This window comes from Vanellus vanellus (genome assembly GCF_965231255.1).
Source record: "Vanellus vanellus genome assembly, chromosome: 16".
Lineage (NCBI taxonomy): Eukaryota > Metazoa > Chordata > Aves > Charadriiformes > Charadriidae > Vanellus > Vanellus vanellus.
In genome coordinates this window covers 9,514,026-9,534,424 of record NC_138921.1, presented here as the reverse complement: position 1 = coordinate 9,534,424, position 20,399 = coordinate 9,514,026, and positions in this window count along the sequence as shown.

The following is a 20,399-nucleotide window of genomic DNA, read 5'->3' as shown; positions in this document are numbered from 1 at the left end:
CACAAACTCTCGGTCTGGATGCCTACCCCTGCTGCTCCATCTCGGATGGAGCTCTTCATCCTCCAGAAATAACGCCCTCCTCCACCAGCGTTCCCCATTCCCACAGCCCCGCGGGCCCTGCCTGCGCCGCAGGTCCCAGCCCTCTTCCATAAATTTTGTTAAGAACCGAACCGAACCGAGCCATTTGGTACCGGACACACTGTGAAGGCCCAGCCCAGCACCAGCCTATCAAAATTCTTGGAGTGTTGCATTTGATACGACTTGTCCTTTTGCAAGCAAAACTTAATTGCTCAAATAACTAAACCCACGCGATTCCCAGATCGGAAGACCCGTTCCGTAGGCACACTAGCAAACAAATTCTCACAACCGAGGGCCAAGCTAAAGACCCACGGACGTGAAAGAAGATGCAATTACAGACAGCACTTGCCAAAAAAAAAAAAAAGACTACCTGGAGTGGGATGAATTCCAAGCCTACCGAGTACCCTGACGTTTCAAAGGGTGCTGCAACTCTGAATGAGAACAAAACCTCAAGTCATTCTGCAGAACAAAAATTTCAAAACGCTTCTGTCTAGAAACAGGCAACCGCTTTACCGAAGCACTGAAAAAAACACCTCAAACAAAACAAAGGAGTCAAAACAAATAGCCTTTTCCAAAGTTTTCTGCCAAAACATCTTTGAAATAGACACCTTCCTGCAAAACATTTCAAGTGCAGCAGAAAAAGAGCTTCCTTTGGAAAACTGCTTTATAAAAGATACCGACTCTGCTAACTTTCCCCATGGAACAGTTATAAGCAGATCCGTAACATACAATCACCCACTGTGGTTGAGAAGCGGTGGCTTCTCCGTCATCCCCTAGCTTGAGCAGTCTAATTATCCGGGCACCTTCAGCATCCACGCCTCCCATACAACACTGTGCTCTAAAGAGCAGAACTTCATAACGTTCAAGCAGAGCGATCAGCAGAAGTTAGACAAACGGCCCTTTGCTAAAATTAAACCTTCAAAGAATAAAAAATGAGCATTCAACATACAGCAGCAGACGGGAATTGCCGTGAGTCTCATTTTAGCTTCCCCCCTTGTTGAGACACCCTCTACCCACGTTGGAATATTACACCGGCTGAGGTTCAAAACACGCCGAGGGCACTTTGCCTCTTCCATTACGGCTTACCCAGCGCTGGTTGTGGCACGCATCCACACTGCACACAGACTTGAGGGGAGCAGGAGGAACGCGGGCTTTCGCTGTCTCGCCTGCGCCCCTTCACCCCCCTCAGCTCCAACACGGGCATCTGGCTGCTTCCCTCATTTCTGCCCCACTGACCTCCGTGAGCAGAGGGGCCCGGGTCAGCAGGTGTCAGAGCAGCAATGCAAGGCAGCATCCTCAAGCAGGAACGAAACGGAGGATTCCCTAATTAGCCGTCAGGTCACTGGTGAGGAATTGGATGAAGCTGGGTGAAAAGGGGTGGGGAACGGAGCATCAGCCAAGCCTCGGTGGTTTCAAAGATGCCCCGTTTGATACGTTTAAGAAGGACGATGAGGGGCAAACAGGGATGTCAAACTGAAAAAAAAATACCTTTTTCAGGATTTCCCTCATCCCTTTTTAAGCAGTGAATGTTTTACCTTTCAATAACGCTAAAAGCTTATAGCGGCACTAGTGTTTGATGCAAAACAGATGGAACGTTTCTCCTCCAGTGCTCTGTGGAACCTCCTGCACCTGTGCAAGGCAGAGGTGACGTCCACCTTCACATATGCAGTTTTCTGTCCTCATTGAGGACACGGTCATGTGGCTGGATGCTGTAAGGTTGCTAAAGTGGTATGTGGAAATAGAAATACCCAGCCGTACAGCATAGAGGGAGACACGCTAACGAGAGGGCAGGACTGCTGCTGCACTAACGCTCCAGGTATGGCAAGCACTGGGATGCCTGGGATATAATTCTTGCGTCTTTTCCGTCAGTTTAAATGAAGACCCTGATTGGTTTCATTTCTCTAATGAACAGCACGATAGTACCAATAAATGTATTTATTGGCTTAATAACATCTCCATTCGGATTTCATCAAGAAGACTTCACGCAGTGGGTGGGAAGGAAGACAAGGAGGTCATTTAGTATTTCACGTGAAAATCAAGTTCGTTGCCCAAAGCAAACAGTGTGGAATAATGTGCGCTTGTCTCCTTTACTGGTGTGTTGGTTTTGCTCGAGCTGTAAATGCTAATGCTGTCTCAAGCCCTCCTGCTCCTGCAGCGCTGGCTGCAGAGGGGGCAGAGGGGCTGCACTAAGATTCTGCCCGCTTTAATCGTCCCCACCCAAGCACCACCCCATCCGAGGAGCAGGACGAGCACGGCACGAAAATACTGCCCAGTGTCAGCAAGAATATAGCAGCCCGGCGTTTAAGTTTTTCCTCTACTAAGTACTTAGAGTCCTTTTCTTCCCAAGGCTCCCTAAATGCTTTATAAACATTTATAAACAGGCCGAGTGAAAAATCAATGCAGAGGCACTGTGGGGAGGAAGAGAGAGAGCAGGGAAAGAAAAGACAAACTCAATGAAAAATGAAATAGTGCCCATACGTTACCTACCATCAGCCTTGCTGTTCCGGGGCTTTTTCCTCACTCCTCCCTATCCCAGGCTTTTGGGGAAAACCCAGACATTTTTTAATTATCAACTGAAAGAAACAATGTGGTTTTAATGACGGGACTGTTTCCCCCCGTCCTCGAGCTAAAGTTAGGTTTGGAAATTCCAAGACAGTTTTTGTTCTGCAAACAACTTCATTCTGGAGCCCTGACCGCTCTCAACTGCGGTAATTAGTGCTGGTGGCCTGGCCCGGAGCTCCGGGGCTGTCACCAGGATCCACGGCCACCTTTCAGGTACATCCTGCGGGACCAGCATGAGCAGCCCTCCGTGAGAACGCAGCCGATGAACGCCGGCCCCCGAAAGCACAGCTCGCAGCCTCGGTGGGAACCGGAGCCCACGGTGCCCTTCGGCGCTGTCTCGCCCGCGGGCAGGCTCCCGTCCCTGCCCGCGCTTGGCTGCCTGCACATCCCCTCCGTCGGGGAATCGCGACAGAGCGACGGCGAGGCAACTGTCCCATACAAACCATTTGCCCTTTCTGTTACTCATATGTGTAAATCAGCACCGTGCCCCTGGAAGGACTTTGGTTAAGGGGGAGAAGTCTACAGCCAGCTCACTGAAGAATTCCATTTCCTTGGTCAGTCTTAAGTAGTAAGAAATAATGATCAAGCAGCAAAAATTAATTTAATTGCTTAAGAAAGGTTTCCATACGTGCAGATGCTGGGGTGCTTTCCTCGACCTCTGATCGGGCGCTCCAGTTACCAGTATTAGTGACTCCCCATCAGACATCCGCTTTACTGACTCCCGTTATTTCCCGAGAAGGGCATCGCTGCACGGGGCAACCTTTTGGCTGAGAAGCGACTCCGCAGGGACATTATTTACCCACCACGGAACATTCCCCAGTGCGAGCTGAGATTGCTGTTCCGATGCTGCCGGTGGGAGCGTGGCAAGGCAAGAGATGCAAAATTTCCCCCAGCCTGCACCGCGGCTCAGCGGCAGGCCTGAGAACACACTCCAAAAGGGCCGTGTCCCCACACCATATAAGCTGCTGAAAAGCAGATCTGAGACTCAACAAAATCAGCGGGACTGCACAGACGTACAACGGAGATGAGATCAGTCAGACCCCACTGCAGCTCTGTGCTGCTGCCTGCATTTCTCAGGTGGATTCAGAGACTTTTTAAAAACCTTGTAAATTTAGTAGCTCGGCCATCCTGAGCTCAGAAGCTCCGCACAACCCAGACAAGACACGCTCTCGCCCCGACTTAAGCTGCCGGGAGTTTCACTTTTGCCTTCAGCGGGATCAGCAGCGGACCCCGAAACAAGAGCATTTGCGGGGAACGTGCCCGGCGCACCTTGCCCCGGTGCCGGGTTTTATGTAGCCGAACACAAACACTGTTATCTCCCTTACCCTGGCTGGCTACTAACAACAAGTTTATACAGTTCATCTTAAACAAATATTGGGAAAGTCGGTCCATACAAGGTCTGCTGCATTGCAAAGCCGTCTGTGCAATTGCAATTGATGACAGTGTTGAATTATACAAAGGAGGAGGTCAATGCCAGTAAGGCCGTTTCTCCGAGCAGATTGCACGGAGGTCTCATTTAACACTGCCAACTCTGAGCATGTGCACCGTATAAAGCAGAGCTTTTATTGTTCTATCGCAGGTCCCTAATTTGGCTCTGGGAGCCATCTGCTGATTTAATAGGGGATCTGGATTGTTAGGGTTTGGGTTTTTTTTCATTCTTATAAACACCTAAAGCTTAGGCATTTAATAGAGAAAAATATTGCAGCGAGATAATCCTCTGTGCAGTAAAAAGGGGGAGAAATAAATGCGTTTGGCTTTGTTTAATTTTGTTTCCTAAGCAACCAACATATTGGATATTGTTGGTACCAAACCTTAAGTGTGTGAAAGTCATTAAAGCAGCCCTTCCAAGACTGCTGCAACCGTATTATTAGGAAATTTTAGATAAATTACACTGTCAAGACTGTTAAGTATCACCTTGTGCTTTTATCAGCCACTAATTAAGACTGAAGCAGAATGTTAATGCCCGTCTTACTTCAGCTAAACAAACATAGATAATACACACAACGCTACCTATATAGAGATAATAGGCACAACGACCCCTATACACACGTTCTTCCTATATTTTCCTGCGCATGCCTGCGGGATCATTCAAAGCCCACTGTTGCCAGAATAAGGAACTCTGGGAGGGCATTTCACCTACTAAGCACCGCAGCCAAGGCCGGTGACATTTTCATTTATCTGCCAAAGCAACAATCTGAAGACTGTGCTTCCAGACCAGCGCGAGGGGAGACGTGGGTTCAGCCGCTCACCCAGCCCCAGTGCTGGATCGCTCCACGTGGATGACCTACCGGTGTGATTTTTTAAAAAAAAAAAAAAAACTGAGCTGACACAAAGGAACACTGGCCTGGATTTGAACAGGAGTGGCAGAGCAAACCCAAGGATTGCACGGGACCGCTCCGACAGCTCAAGCCTTGCAAACGCCGGGGGTAACCCCCGTAAGGCGCTCCCCAAAGCTCTCCTCCCTTCCTGGCTGGGGCAGGAGGGCAGAGACGTGCCCGGTGCGCTCTGCAGCCCCCGCAGCTCCGCTCTGCATTATTCAACGCAAGCGTTCCGGGTAAGACGAATGCCCGCAGCGCACGCGGCATAGCAACCGCTCCTCCTGCGCCCGGGCAGCAGCTCACGAGACAAAAGGTCTGCTCCTGCCCCTTGTCCTGCGGTGTCCCGCTGTGCCCGAGAAAGGAGTCGGCCAAGGAGCCCTGACCAAGAGCTCTGCAGCAAAAGGCTTTCCCGCTCCCTGTGAGCTTCCACCCATCATCACGACGTACTCGCATGAGACTGTCGCACCCCCGCTCCCCTAAAGAATACGGGTTGCCCCCAGCTCAGCCTCCGCTGGCAACAGTTTGCCTCTTTCACAGTAGCCATCTGCTTCTGCTTAGAAACTCGGGCTGCGTTCATGTGCTGTCAGCCTGAGCCGTGCGTCCGGCCCTTCGCAGCTGGACCCGCGTTATTACCGCTTCCACGCGCAATCAGTGCAGCGCAGGAATTCCTCACTCGCACATCAGCTCCCCAGGAAAGGGGAGTAAAACCCGTGTGAGAGGAGGCAGAAGCCTCCTGAGCTGTCTCTCCCATGCAGAAATAATGTCTTCAGCCACCAGCATTTCTCCTCCTTGCCTGCACATCATCTTTGCAGAAACGGCTAAGAGACTCAAGCTGGTTCCTAACGAAGCTGAGACAGAGTCACCCATTCAACGTCTGTCTGTGCTGTAGGTGGACATCAGCTTTCCAGCAGCAGTACGGAGTGATGACTTCATCTGATGCAATATTATCACGGCGCCGCTGAGATCAGCCCACCTTCGCCGGGGCTCCGATTCAATCACATTCCCTCATCATAAAGAGTCTTGAACAAACATTTTATGCAAAGGGCTCAGATTTCTCATTTCAAGGGCTGTGAATCTCACAGGCAATTCAGCAAGTACAGAAACGGGTGAGAGGTAATTACCTTTAACTAGGTCGCACCTCAATTCCCTTCCGAATCCAGGGCAAGGAATGAGCTGGCAGCTGAGCACTTCCCCGGGATATTTTGCACAAAATCAAGAGCGGTTTGAGCAGTCACATGTGTTGAAGCAAGAGAGTATGAATGACCACTGGACGTGACGATTCACCTCGCCACCAGAATCTCTCTATGATTTACTTAGTAAATAGGTTTTACCCTTTATTCATGCAGTTGTTTTCAGGTCAAACATGTTTATCTGGGTTATTTCCTTGATTCAAGCTAATAGGTAGGAGCACAACTAAGTAAACAAATAATAAAAAAAAAAAAATTGGAGACCTAAAGCTAACATGTTTTTGTTATAGCAGTAAAGAAGAGAAAGAAAACAATTTACCAACCAATTTACTGAAAAGCTACGGTACATCTCCTGCTACTTGCATAATGGAAAGTGCTTTGAAAATGGGTTTCCAGATTTCTCATTTGTGGTGTGTTATGAGCACATGTGGATTTAATATGGGTAAAATTGTTAATTAGACAAGAAAAAGTGTGCCTTGGGTTCATAATAGCTTGTGATCCAGGATGATTCCTTCTCATTCTCAGCCCTTGGTTCAGACAGAGACCTGAAGCATTTCTTGGGCCCAGGGGGGGAAGAGATCCATCTTATCCAGCATCTGAACACATCCTAGTTCAAGGAAAAGGGGTTAAATTAGTGACGAATTACACCCTGAATGAAAACAAACCCTTTCAGGGTCACTCAAATATAAATATTTCTAACTAAGAAAACCTGAATTTCTCAATAGGGCAGGTGTCTCACAAGATGGCTTGAACCTCTTGGATTGGGCCGGGAAGACAAGACTTTCCTGACAGCTCTGTCCTGATCTTAGCCCAGCAGCAAATGGATGTAGTGCAAAAGTAGCAGGTGAGTGAAGGGTAAAAAAACCCCAAAGTAATTGTGCTTATCCCTACTCTAGAGTGGAAAGTGTACTCTTAAGATGTCGCTCAGGTGATGGCACACCTCTGCTCGGGGCGTTGCAGATGTAGCCTCAGTATATTGGCCCATATAACACAACATCTCAGCAGGTGCTCCACAAAGAGCTGAGCTACCCCTGCAGCAGGGGAGGCAAGCTCTGAGATGGATAAAGCAGAGCAGACATCTACAGTCAACTGTCCCGCTTATGAGCATCCCCATTAGAGCCCTCTCTGCTCTTGTAGTGTGTCTGGTTTTCAGGGGAGGATGGTTCTCCACGTGCCGGATGCAGAAGACCATCAGCAGCCTTGAGCTCCGAGAACACCGCCTCTCCGCCACAGCCTCGATAATTGTTAATTATCCTCTCGGCCACCATTCAGTGGAGCCGGCGGACCAGCCGCAGATCCCTGGAGTCACAGAATATGGCTGAAATCTTGAGGCCAAAGAATCATTGCTGCTGCTTTGTGCGACAGGAGAAGTCACCCCTTTAGCTCTCAGATAGACACAGCTTCGAGACAGGTCCACACGGAAAATCCTGGAGTGCTTTTCCTTGTGCTGGTGTGGATTGCAAAGAACATGATCTGGACCAAAACAAGAAAAAAGGTGAGCAAAAGGGCAAGATACTAACGCTTTGCAGGGGTGTAATTCCTGCAATTAGCAAACAGTAAGCAGAAAGCCAGAGGGGGAGGTGGGAAATCGGGAGGACAATCATGCCTAAGCCTGGAAGTTGGGTCTGTCGGTATGCAGGGATAGACCAGCCTGATGCAAAACCTGGCACAGCATTCTGGCACTCTGATTGACCTCTTACAGGAGATAACTTAAGAGTCTCTCTGGTTTTGTTCTTTTAAATACACGTAGAGTCTGCTCCAGCTGCTTGGCTCCGGTGCTAGCTCATGGTGCCAAGCCAGACATATTTGGCTTTGATACAGAGTTGGCTCAGCCTTCAAATAAACCACTGCTGTATTGTCGTTACGAAACAGGAGCTCTTGAGTGAATTCACTGGAGAGGTCCCCGAGCAGCAACACCAGTCGGTGCTGGGCTGCAGCCGTGCTCTGGGGCTGAACGAGGCTCAGGAGCAGCAGCAGACTGGCTGGAGGCAACCGAATGTCGAAGAAAAAGCCTTCATTTTCAACATCTGTCATTTATTCCTCGGTCTCGCATGATTTGTGACACACCGAAAGCAGGCGGTGTTTATCTGTATATCAAACGTGACAACCCATTAGAGTCTGGGTTCGTTCTCATTTTTTTCAGGATTTTTAGGATAATGCTGCCCAAACCTCTGGCTGGTAACACTAAAACCGAGGTCTTTGATGAACCTTCCGCAGGAGCTCTGCTAATTCATTCACTCAGTTCAACTTGTGTCATCCTCCAAGGCCGAGGCTGCCGCCAGTCTGAGCAGGCTGATGGGAAGGTCTGCGCTATTGCTAAGTTAGGACAGCCTAAGCACAGGACTTCGGTATTTGCATTGTCTTCATGGTCCTCTCCCACTCTCGGTAAGATCACTCCTTACGAATACACAGCACATCTCACTTCTGCTTAGCATACGCTAGATACGAAACGCCCTGTGAGCACCAGCTCAAGAAACCATCGGGCTTGGGCTCAGGAGAAGGCAAAGTCCCTCCTGGCAGCCCAGCGCGGCAGTTCTCGACTCGCCCAGGGCGAGATGGGAACCTGTGAGCTCTGACTGCAGGAGCGCCGCTGGGGCAGGATCCCCCAGGAAAGCAGGAGCAGAACAGGACCAGGTTAGAAATACTCGCCAGAAGCCAACAGCGATCTTGCTTTCATCTGCTGACAGAAACTCTGACAACTGTGTATAATCCGCCTGATTTTCTCTAGTCCAAATAGTCCTAAAAATAGAAGTAGTTTAGCTTTTATGGGAGCTGACCCTGGAGAACAGAAATCTTGCTAGACAAAACAGTGGCCATGGAGGAAGACTCCCCACTCTTTCTGTCCATCTCTTCAGCATAACAGACCCAGAAAAACAAACACATCCATCACACTGTTCCCCCGAAGCCGGGAAATGCAAGGGGAGGGGGAGAGAGGGAAAGCGCGAGAGACACCATTCTATTTTTAAACACTTGAAAATGGCTCCAGAACTACTGAGAATGGCATGGAAAGCACTTAGGAAAAATGACCCAAGCTCACATCCAAAGTCTGGCTGACTCCACCAGGGGCTCTGCGCTCCAGCAGACTCGGCAGGGATGTCTTCTTGCCTCCTGGCTGGGCTGTGCCCCGTACAGCTCCGTCTCCCCCGGTGCTTTCCCCTTCTCCTTCGCTTTGCCTACGAGCCCTGTGAACGCTGGCATTCCCGCTGCAGATTCCCAGCAAACAGCAGGGCAGAGAGGGCGAAGGGGAAAGAGGTATGGGACCAGCAGAAGCCTAAAAAAGACAGAGTCACGCTGTTCTTCCAAACTGCAGAGGGCTTGCTGGCTGTAAATCAAGGGTAAAATCCCGAGTGATGTCAAAGGATTCATCATTTTTATTCACTTCCCTATATTCCCGGCTTTGTCCCAACAGTCTCTCAAAATTGAGGAGAAACTTCTTTAAGATCTGAGAATAGGCTTTTTGAATCATATGCTGAGATTTATGCAGGGTTGGCAGTTAAAAATTGCAACTGAGTTATGGATTTCATCAAAGAATATTCTATTAAAATGAAAAATGCAATAACTATCCAGATGGTAACACAAAACAGGTGTCAGGCTTTAAACATGATAGCATTTACTGTTTCAGCCACATTAATATTATGGTTAAGACATACTGTACTGATTACAGCTTTAATTTAATAAATGTCAGTGATGCAGAGCATCATATCCTTTATTTACACACGGCATCCTTCCTCTGCAGAAGAAAGAAACCAGAAAAAACAAAGGGACTTTTACCAAGTAAAGTTCACCTCAGATTAAAGAAAGCTCTGTGAGATTTAAGGTTTTAACAAACGCCGTGATACGCTGCAGAACTAATGGCAGCACTGTACGGGGTTCGGCGGGAGTGCCGCGGGGCGGGAGGGCTACAGGGACTGTCAGCATCTGCACTCCTCTTCTCCATGCATTTTTTTTTTTTTCTTTCTATTTTGGGAGGAACAGGGCAAGAATCATGTTCAAAGAACCCGGTGTTTGTGGAACACAGTGCACCGCCCTCTTAGGTCAAGGGGAAAAGGCAAAGACAAAAAAAAAAAAAAGTCAAACAAAAAGGAATATTCTTTTGCAAAATTAGGGAAAAATGTGTCATTAAATCCTGATACACTGGATTAAAAAAAAAAAAAAAAAAGCCTCAAGAATCCTCAGAAGCCCTGGCAAACCTGAAACCAAATTACGAGGTAGAGGGGAAAGAAAGGTAGAGGGGAAAGAAAGAAAAAGAGAACAGACAGTTGGAAAAGAAAAGAAGCCAAGTACTGCCGAGGCGGAAATTTAATCCTCAGTAACTTTCTCTGTATATAATGACCCCCCCAAATAAAGCTGCCGTTTGCTCCCAGGCACTGCGCCCCCACAGCAGAGCGCAGTAAGGGCCCCGAGCTCACGTGGAGCCCGGAGCTGCTCTGCGGGGTCACCAGCCAGCTGCATCAGGGCGGGAGGAGAGGCTGACGGCCACCCCTAAGAGCGCTTTGAAAGTAATGTTTGCACAGACCATAAGAACAATAGCAATAACATTCTATTGTCTCTAGGTTTTAGAGCCACTAAGACTAATGAGTTCATTTATAGCCCTGATGGAAGTAATTAAATCTGAAAATCAAAGCACAACATTCTTGTTTAGTATTCTTTGAAACCAATATTCTAATGGAATGCTATCAACAGCTAATTGAAGCACTAATCTTGCCCAGGGTTGGGCCCGTTGCCCAGATGGCTAATATATCATTTTCTACTCTGGCAAGCAACATATCGCACTGGCTGCACAGAGCCGCTATTAGATATATCTATACAATACGATGGGAGCATAAGAACTTTTCCAATCGATATTTTGATAAAATTGCCGTTTAATGTCAATCATTCACTAAATTTCTCGCTGAAGTACAAGGACATGTCCTTGGCTTTATAAATAAAAAATCTGCTGCCTTATACAAATCAAAGTTCCAACCAACCGCATAGGAATGGCGATACAGGAACAGGAGCAAGATAAACGCCCGGTGACTGCTACGAGGATAACTGGGAGGCTGAACAGCTTCCTCCTATAGTTGAATCACTTAACGAACAAAGGCCCCAATTTTCTGCCGTAACGTGTCCTTTCTGCAAGTTTTTGCGTATTGTCTGCTCTGTCAAAGGGAGGGCGCCGGAGAGTGCAGTCATGTGGAAGATACATCCGAGGGGCACGTCTCATCGGTCGTACAGTCAGGAGGATTCTCATCACAATGTCCGTTACAAGGTGCCTTCACCGTCTGTGCTCGGGAGGCAATATTCTGCTGCTCTCGGAACTGGAGGTTAAAAGCATCAGGGACGGCGTTAGCAAATTTTACTTTTGCTTTTCAAGTTGGAATATCAAACTGTAAATATTTTTTTCCTGGCAAGTTGTTGATTCCCTTTTTTTTTGTTTGTTTTTTAGCTTAATGATGGTACAGCTGTTGGCATCTGGTTTAGATGCTCAGCAACTTTGGCCTCTATTATCCCTTTTCCCACTGTCTGCACATTCAGGTATTTTCATTCAATTGCGCGGTGTTTATTCAGCCGGACCCTCAGCTGGTGTAAATCCGCACAAACAGCAGCGGGGCAGCACCATCTCACACCAGCTTCAAACGGGCCTCTGAGCGTTCGGTGCACTTGGAAGCAGGGAGTCAGTGAAGCAAGATAACGGGAAGAACATCCTTAAGGCGGCCGGTGATCTGTGTCTGCACTCTCTGAAAGCGCGGTTTGAACTTCAGCCTTGAATCACGAGTTAGGAACTACTCGCGGCACATGTTTTTTCTTGTCAAGCACTGCGCGACCCCCGGAGTTTGCGGGCAGCAGGGACGTCGTCACGCTTCTGTACTTGTGGGTGCTGCTCACACAAGCTTTTGAAAGCCTACAACCGTCTGCGCAAGCACCCAGTCCTTTCTAGAAGGCCTAAATAACCTCAAGAATATCCCGGTTTATTGATATTTTTCCAGCGGGCTGGTCAGACAGAATATTTTAAAAGTTACAAATATTTTTAAATACTAAATGGGATATGGGTTAATGTCAGCAGAAGTCCAAGTGCAGCATTACCTGGAGCCCTGGCAGGAGGCAGCAAATGCTGCCTGTCATGGTACAACGCTATCTTACTTGAGAAAACACGGCTCTTCCCTGAGAGGTGGTAGAAGTGAGAGGATTAAACATCTATGCTCATCTGTAACTTTTTTTTTTGTGCGCGTACATCAGATATTTGGTATTTCTGGCCCTCTACCCTTAATACACATTTTGCGGTGTGACTTTCTATAAGCTAAACACTTACTGTTAAGCGTTATTAAGTATTTTCCTGAGGTGTCTAAGTTAGAAGTGTAATCATCCAAGACTCCATCAAGGAGGGGAGGGGAGGGGAGGGGAGGGGAGGGGAGGGGAGGGGAAGGGGAAGGGGAAGGGGAAGGGGAAGGGGAAGGGGAAGGGGAAGGGGAAGGGGAAGGGGAAGGGGAAGGGGAAGGGGAAGGGGAAGGGGAAGGGGAAGGGGAAGGGGAAGGGGAAGGGGAAGGGGAAGGGGAAGGGGAAGGGGAAGGGGAAGGGGAAGGGGAAGGGGAAGGGGAAGGGGAAGGGGAAGGGGAAGGGGAAGGGGAAGGGGAAGGGGAAGGGGAAGGGGAAGGGGAAGGGGAAGGGGAAGGGGAAGGGGAAGGGGAAGGGGAAGGGGAAGGGGAAGGGGAAGGGGAAGGGGAAGGGGAAGGGGAAGGGGAAGGGGAAGGGGAAGGGGAAGGGGAAGGGGAAGGGGAAGGGGAAGGGGAAGGGGAAGGGGAAGGGGAAGGGGAAGGGGAAGGGGAAGGGGAGGGGAGGGGAGGGGAGGGGAGGGGAGGGGAGGGGAGGGGAGGGGAGGGGAGGGGAGGGGAGGGGAGGGGAGGGGAGGGGAGGGGAGGGAAGGGAAGGGAAGGGAAGGGAAGGGAAGGGAAGGGAAGGGAAGGGAAGGGAAGGGAAGGGAAGGGAAGGGAAGGGAAGGGAAGGGAAGGGAAGGGAAGGGAAGGGAAGGGAAGGGAAGGGAAGGGAAGGGAAGGGAAGGGAAGGGAAGGGAAGGGAAGGGAAGGGAAGGGAAGGGAAGGGAAGGGAAGGGAAGGGAAGGGAAGGGAAGGGAAGGGAAGGGAAGGGAAGGGAAGGGAAGGGAAGGGAAGGGAAGGGAAGGGAAGGGAAGGGAAGGGAAGGGAAGGGAAGGGAAGGGAAGGGAAGGGAAGGGAAGGGAAGGGAAGGGAAGGGAAGGGAAGGGAAGGGAAGGGAAGGGAAGGGAAGGGAAGGGGGCGAGGTGGGGATGTGGAGCGCCTCGGTGATAGCTGTTAAGAATAATGAACTTGACCTTGTCAAAGGCCGTCATTATTGATAATAACAAAGTTCAACAGCATTATTATAGGATTTCACAACTGTTAACCTTTATTGCTGGAGGGCTAATTGTGACCTTCCTTGTGTCTCCTTCACACCTAATTAGGTTTCCGTTGTAAAGAGATAAAAGAGTGTTTGTATCAGTCGGGCATCTTTTTCTGCAGCCGAATGAATTCATGAAAGAGTGAGATTGTTAACAGAGAGATGGGGGGGGGGGGGATACAGAAAAAGGCAGGAGGCATTAATAGACTTTAGAATAAAATCCTGACAGATTCAAATTGATTCTGCTGCCTGAGAAAATTGAGTGCGGAGGGAATTAGATTTATGCACTGTTAAATGTAACTGCCTGGCAGTATCCATACAGAAAGCTGTTAAAATGGTAATCTTTAGAGATGTATGAAAATTGTGTGTGAATAGACCAATGAACCATCACTCGGAGCATGCTTCTTCTAGCCGAATAACACAAGACAGTATTATTATTATTAATAATGTATTACAAACACTATGCATTATGTATGTAATTTAATCACAGTATCTAAATGTATAAACAACAGCACAGGCACTCGGTAACTTTTTTGTGCTTGCGGTTATATATTAACTTTTTCTCTTTTAGGACCCCTGAGGAAATGGAGAGCGCTGCTGGCAGCCCAGTACAGCTTGTGACCAGCTGAGTCGGGGTCCCCTGCACCCCGCGTGGGAGAGCCCGGCTGGGTGCGAGGGGCTGCCCGTGATGGGTGTCAGCGGGGGCTTGGCGCTGCAGCGTTGTACTCGGGGCAAGAAAGCAGCAGATGGCCTGAGAAGGGGTTCCTTTCAGACAGGAAGACTGGGCAGATGTGGGCGGACAGCCAAAGTACCTCTGATGGGATTTTTTTGTTGTTGTTTTAACCTTCTCAGCTAAAAATATCTGGCTGATGAACCTTCTAAAGGTTAATTTCTAGAAAGAGGCGTGGGCAGCAGACCAAGTCAATGGGAGTTTTGAGTTACCATCAAGGAAGCTGAGAACAAGTTTCTAATAAACATATCCATAGCTCACACTGAGGGGGGAAAAAATCAAGCTAGAAATAACGTCTTGATTCCCCCCATTTGAATTCAGATCTGTGGTTCTTACGTCAGGCTTATCTCGGGCATCAAAGGAACTCAGAGTGAGATGACGTTACCACTGATGATAGGGACAATCACTGATTAATTTTTCAAGACCTGATTTAGATTAGATGCTGTCTTAGGCTCTTTTTATAACTCTAATGATTGTAACTTTGCTCTACCCATATTTGGAAGCGCGCTCTCCGTGGTAACTGAGCTATTTCAGAACATTGGTTCTTGCTCCATCCCATCAAATACAGGGGGCTGTGAAAAGTCGCAAATCCAGAAATACTTCCAGGTGAGCCAGACGGTTACTTCCTTTTGACGTCTCTGGTGCCAAGCTCGAGCTCCTCACGTACTTTCTTCTATTGGAGAAAATGTCATTTCTACACAGAAATGACTATAATTCACTAAAGCTTTGCAAAGAAGCATAGCCATTTCCCAGGTCCGGCCCAATGAACCGTCAGGTGGTACCCAGCGCAAGGGTCTGAACAAAGCCTCTCTCACTGCCAGCCCACTCTCTTATTTGCCAGCTGCGTGGTTATCTTGAAAGGCGCGCTTCATGTTGTTTCATGAACTTTATTCCAGTTTTGCTCCAGTGCAGCTACCAACAGAGTTAGTCTACCCATAGGGCCACCGCATCCCGCACGTGCACCACACCCGTTCCTCTGTGTTCTCCACTCTGTTTGGTGTTGGAGCATCCAAGGTTCACCTCCATCCTAACACTGCGCACAGGTACCAAGGTGTACCGTATAAACACACATAACAGAGGCTTTGATAAAACCAGATGGACCAGCTAAGGGTGGGTCACTTGTGTCGCGGCTTGGGCCGGGCTGGCCACTCAGGTGGAACGACAGATGCCAGGACTTCCCAGACCGCCTACCACCAACAGCACAGTGAAGCCACACAGATGTGCCCACCGCTAAAAAACAGTAACGTGTACAAAGTTCCATCCAGCATGACATCATTTTCCCTCCCCGGCTGATTTCAGTTTCTCTAGTTCTTACCTTTGTTCTTTATGAGGCAGCACTGAAAATAACTTGCTCCACTTGTAACTGAGTCACCTAGAGCAGTTTTCTTCCGTGCCTTTGAAAAACAGGTGTAGCCCTGTGCATTTTTAGCTAGGAACATAATTCACGGATATCTTTCCAGCCGAGCTAAGATGTGATTAATCTGTGTGAGTTCACGCAAACTAGTAGAGGATTTAATTTCCAGCAGACGGATTTTTCATTCTGCTGTGTTTTAGTAACGGACAATCCTCTGCGGTTGCAGGGTGGTTGCGATATTGGAAATTCCTTTTATGAGAGCTTTTGGAAGCTCTGAATGTAAAAATATCATAAAAGCCACACATTTGTTGGATATGAACTGAGACATAATAATTTCGAAAGACGGTTCCTTGTTTTAAGCCATTTAAAGAGCTGGAACTAGTTAAACCATTTGCTGATTATCTGGGAGAGCAAAGCACCAAAACTGTGCAACAGCCTTCTTTTCTCGGAGAGTGCTATTCTCCCAGGCTGGCCCGGCTCCTCATGGGGGAGTTTAAAATGCAGGAAGAGCCCTTGATCTTCCCATATTTGAATGCCATAAGGAATATAGGACTTCAAGAAATCTGGTCAACACAGGCGCATGCACCTCTGCTGTTGAATTCCCTGAATTTAGGTGTAAATCCCAGGGAAGCCAGTGGGACTGTTATCTATGATGGTTGTAAGCAAGTTCATATTTAGTTTTAGACACAACAGGAACCAAAGAATACCAGTTCTAGAGTATTAGCATTGCCAAAATTGACGATGTAGGAGGGGAGGAGGGGCCTGTGCAATTTCACATCTCACCTCTGAAAAACGAACTGAACAGACGGAAATAACACAAATTAAAAAACTAGGCAACCTGCAGAGAAAAGCCATTCCCGCCCAGCTCCCGCCCTAACTGGCGGCTGGAGTATGCCCTGAAATAAGGCTGTTTATATCCTCCTCCGGGAGATAAGATACCTTATCTACCGCATCTGGTTCCATTCCAGTAACTCCAGAGTCAACACACTCCATCACGCTTCCCGAAGCTGCTAAACGAGAGAAACAGGAGGAGGCTATCCCCACTTTGTCAGATAAGGAAAGAGCTTAATAAGCAAAGAGAGAAAGAATTTTGTTTTCAAACATTCTGGAGAGAGCTACGAAATGCATATTATCAACATAGAAAACTATCAAAAACTCTTATTGGTTTCTTACTTCAAAAGTATCCAAAATGCTTTGCTGGTATAAAAAGCTGGACGAGCTGATAGAAGTCTGCCTTTTATGGGCTGCAGACTTGACTAAAGATATATTTTCACGCATATTTGTGGAAAAACTTTCAGGAGAGTACAGAGAATTAGGGTGACAAGTACCCACAATTATTTTTCACAAATATTTTCTGCATAGGGGTTTTTTCACTTGCAAACAAAAGGGAGGAAGCCCCGAAACTAACTGCATGAACAGCTTTGCAAACAATCAATAGCAGCATTTTAAGCGTATTTCAGATCAGGTGGCAGAAGCAATGCAGCGACCGCTCCGGCCGGGCTAGCAGAGCACCGGGATTTTTAAGGATAAACAGACAGTTCGAAGGCAGAGCCGACAAAGATCCTGGCCACACAGTATGATTCAGTTTTGAAACCTAAACGCTCACGGCTAAAACAAAAAAAACCAAACAAGACAATGGGAAAAGAAACTCAAATACACAAAGGTGAACTGGAAGCAGATCCCAGAACTGAGGTTAAGACCAACACGTCCACTAAAAGAAAAACTGCCTCCGCAAACGGGGAGACGGAGCGCTCGCTCATTTTCGGGTGAAAACGCCACTGTTCAGAATAGCCTAGAAAGGAAAAAGGAGCTGAAACCGAGGTCAAAACGTGACCACAGAGTGGCTGACGCCGTCCTACTCCAGCGCACAGGGCTGAGGGCGGTACAACCAAACCACCGCGCAAGAACATCTGCCCTGTGGTACCACGTGCCACGCTGGGGCTGTCGCCAGGGGCGAGGGCAGCCTCCCCAGACCCTCCTGAAGGCAGGCACGGCCGGATGAAAACAAGCCACAGAGGGGGGCCCATTTTGTTTAGTGCTTCATTTTTGTTGAGCAGATGTTTTCTGGGCACCGCAGACTCCTGCTTTAATTTGCCTTGTTAATACTGTAAAGCAGAAAACCTCGATTAACAAAATAATTAACAAGCCTTTGAACTGGAGGAAAAATTGGGGTATGGTTGAAGCAATAACACATCTTGCTCAGCAAAGCTGGTGAAGGGCAGAAATAACTTTAGCCTTTGAGGTGACTCCAAGTCATACTTAGAGATGTACCCCTAAAGTGATCTATCCCCTCCAAACTTTGCTTTCTGCTTCCTCTTCCCAGTCCATCCCAAAGGATCCATGCCTTTAATGCCAGCTCGGCACGGCCCACACATGCAAAACGAGCCCCAAAGCCATGCTCGGGCCCCAAGAGGTCTCCCATCCAGCTGCTCCCCAGCACAGCTCTCCCAGCAGGGCCGTGGCCAGGGCGGCCCTCCTCCACCACCTCTTACAACCCCCTGCACGGCCCCACGGGCTCTGCCGCTGCCCCATCCTGCAGGAGCCCTAACGGCGGGGCTCGGTCCTCATGCAGCATCCCGAGGAGCGCACAGAGGGACGAGTCCGGAGCTGCCAGCGCTGCCTTATGCAGGAAGACGATTCGGTGCCAGGGGACGGGGCAGAGGCAGGCTCTGTCCCGGCACCACCACCGAGACACCCAGCCCAGCCTCCCCCGCGGGGCAGGGAGAGCCTCTGCACCACCTCCCATGCACCATGGCCCAAACCAGGGCGCAAAGAGCTCTGCAAAGCACCTGCCATGATGCACCTCGAGGTCACGAGAACCCAAGCGGACACTTGGGCTGCCTAAGACCATGCGGGGAATGAACTTCCCTTCTCCCCTGCATGTCCCACCTGGACTTTGGGGTCAGGAATTACCCGGCGCTGCCTGCTCACGACTTGCGTAATCCCCACCACAAATCACTAAGAAAAGCAAGTGCTCTGGGAACGTACTCCAACTGGTTTACTGCTTAAACAGGCGTATGCAATAACGCGTTGACAAAAACGTATGGGGAAAATATTCTTCAGTATATTGCTCTGTGGAGATAAGTATGCTAGCAAAAGCAAGCATTATGTTTTATTTACCAGGTAGGCTCATTTTCAGACTAGCTTTCTATAACAAAAGAGTTTAATAATATTGTTGAAAGCAAGAGAGATACCTATAAATAGGACCAAGACCTGTCTGTGGAACTTTTGCATGAAACTTTAATGGCAAGAGAAATAGCCTTAATGTATCGCACTCGGCAAATTCTTTATTGCATTTCTGCCCACACCAACTTAGTGTGAAAGCAGGCAGCAGAATCAAGGAAAGATTTCTTTCTGCGTTCATGACTCAGTTTTCTTAAGGCTCCTCTACCCCAAAGCCTGGGTACGAGCCCCTGTAGCACCCTTCTTGCTCTACCCTTGAATTCGGCAACAGGACAGTAACAGCACTGCTTACCAACACTGGCAGTTACCTGTGGGCTCAGTTCCCATCCTTATCCAAGCTCCTCTACCTTCCCCTAGTTCAGGGGTAGTTGGACACTCCAGCCAAGCAAAAGGCACTTATTTTCTTCAAAGGAAAAAAAAAAAACAAACAACCAAACAACAAAACCAAACAACCCAGCTCACAGCCTTCTCTAGAGAAGTCTCTCAGCTACAGTGACCAGCTCTAGAGCTCACCAAAAGTCTGCTTCTGGATGAGGTTCACGAAGGATGCAGCTGCCCTGTAGAAGGATAAAAGCCTCAAGCCTGAGCCATCCACTGTTTCTATATTTAGTCAAACCTTGGCCACACACAGGGACTCTTGAAATGAATGACCCGTTCATTTCCCTTCATCTGCTCGGGTGGCCTTTGCTGTAGCTATGAACTACCGAATCTCCCGTCTCTCGAAAATGCAATCCATCTTCCAAGACTTTAAAGATTTTTATCTATGTGCCCTCTACACATGTACGGCTACGTGAAAACGAGAGCGATTTAATTCTGGGCAGGTCCAATGTTACACACAGCCCATTAGGAATTTCAGGTGAAAATCATTTCTTTTTAATAGGAAATGGTAATTTCGATAAATAATTTCAATTTTAATAATTCTGTTTATGTACACGACGTATCAATTACCAAATATTGATAACAAGTGTCATTGTTTTAATTACTTATGACTAATAATTATTTGAAGTGCGATACTGTAGATTACAAAACACTTGGCCTCTCCTTCCTCGCCAATTCCTCCCTCTTCAAGTCTTTGCAGCGCACGTAATAAATAAAAGCAGCGTGCTTAGCCTGAGATTGCTCAGAAAGAATCCAGAACCGCATTTCTATTACTGGCTGCTGTGCATGTTTATATGGACAACTGAGAAAGATTATAAATATCTCCACCTTTGAGTCATTTGGCTTCCTAGAACTAGACAGGAATATTTCTGGTTGGTGCCACCGCTCATCTGTCGGGCACCTCGGTATCTTTATGGCGTGTGTGTCTCTCGTCCCGCAAACCTCCCAGAGGTTTTATTTTCCTTTAGACGCGCCCCTAGAGAAAGCGGTAGAAAATGTCACATATCCCAAATTGCTTTTCCTACTCCACAGTCCTGTAAATGACGGGAATTTGCAAAGGGAGGGGAGCCTAAGGGAATTCGGTACCCAAACCCTATTGATTTCAAATGGGTTTGGGACACCAGAATTCGCAGCTGAAAGGAAGACCGCAGTGTTGCTGAATTCCCGAATACTTCAGAGCAGAGCCAATAATATCATCGTGCCAATTAATAACTAGCAAG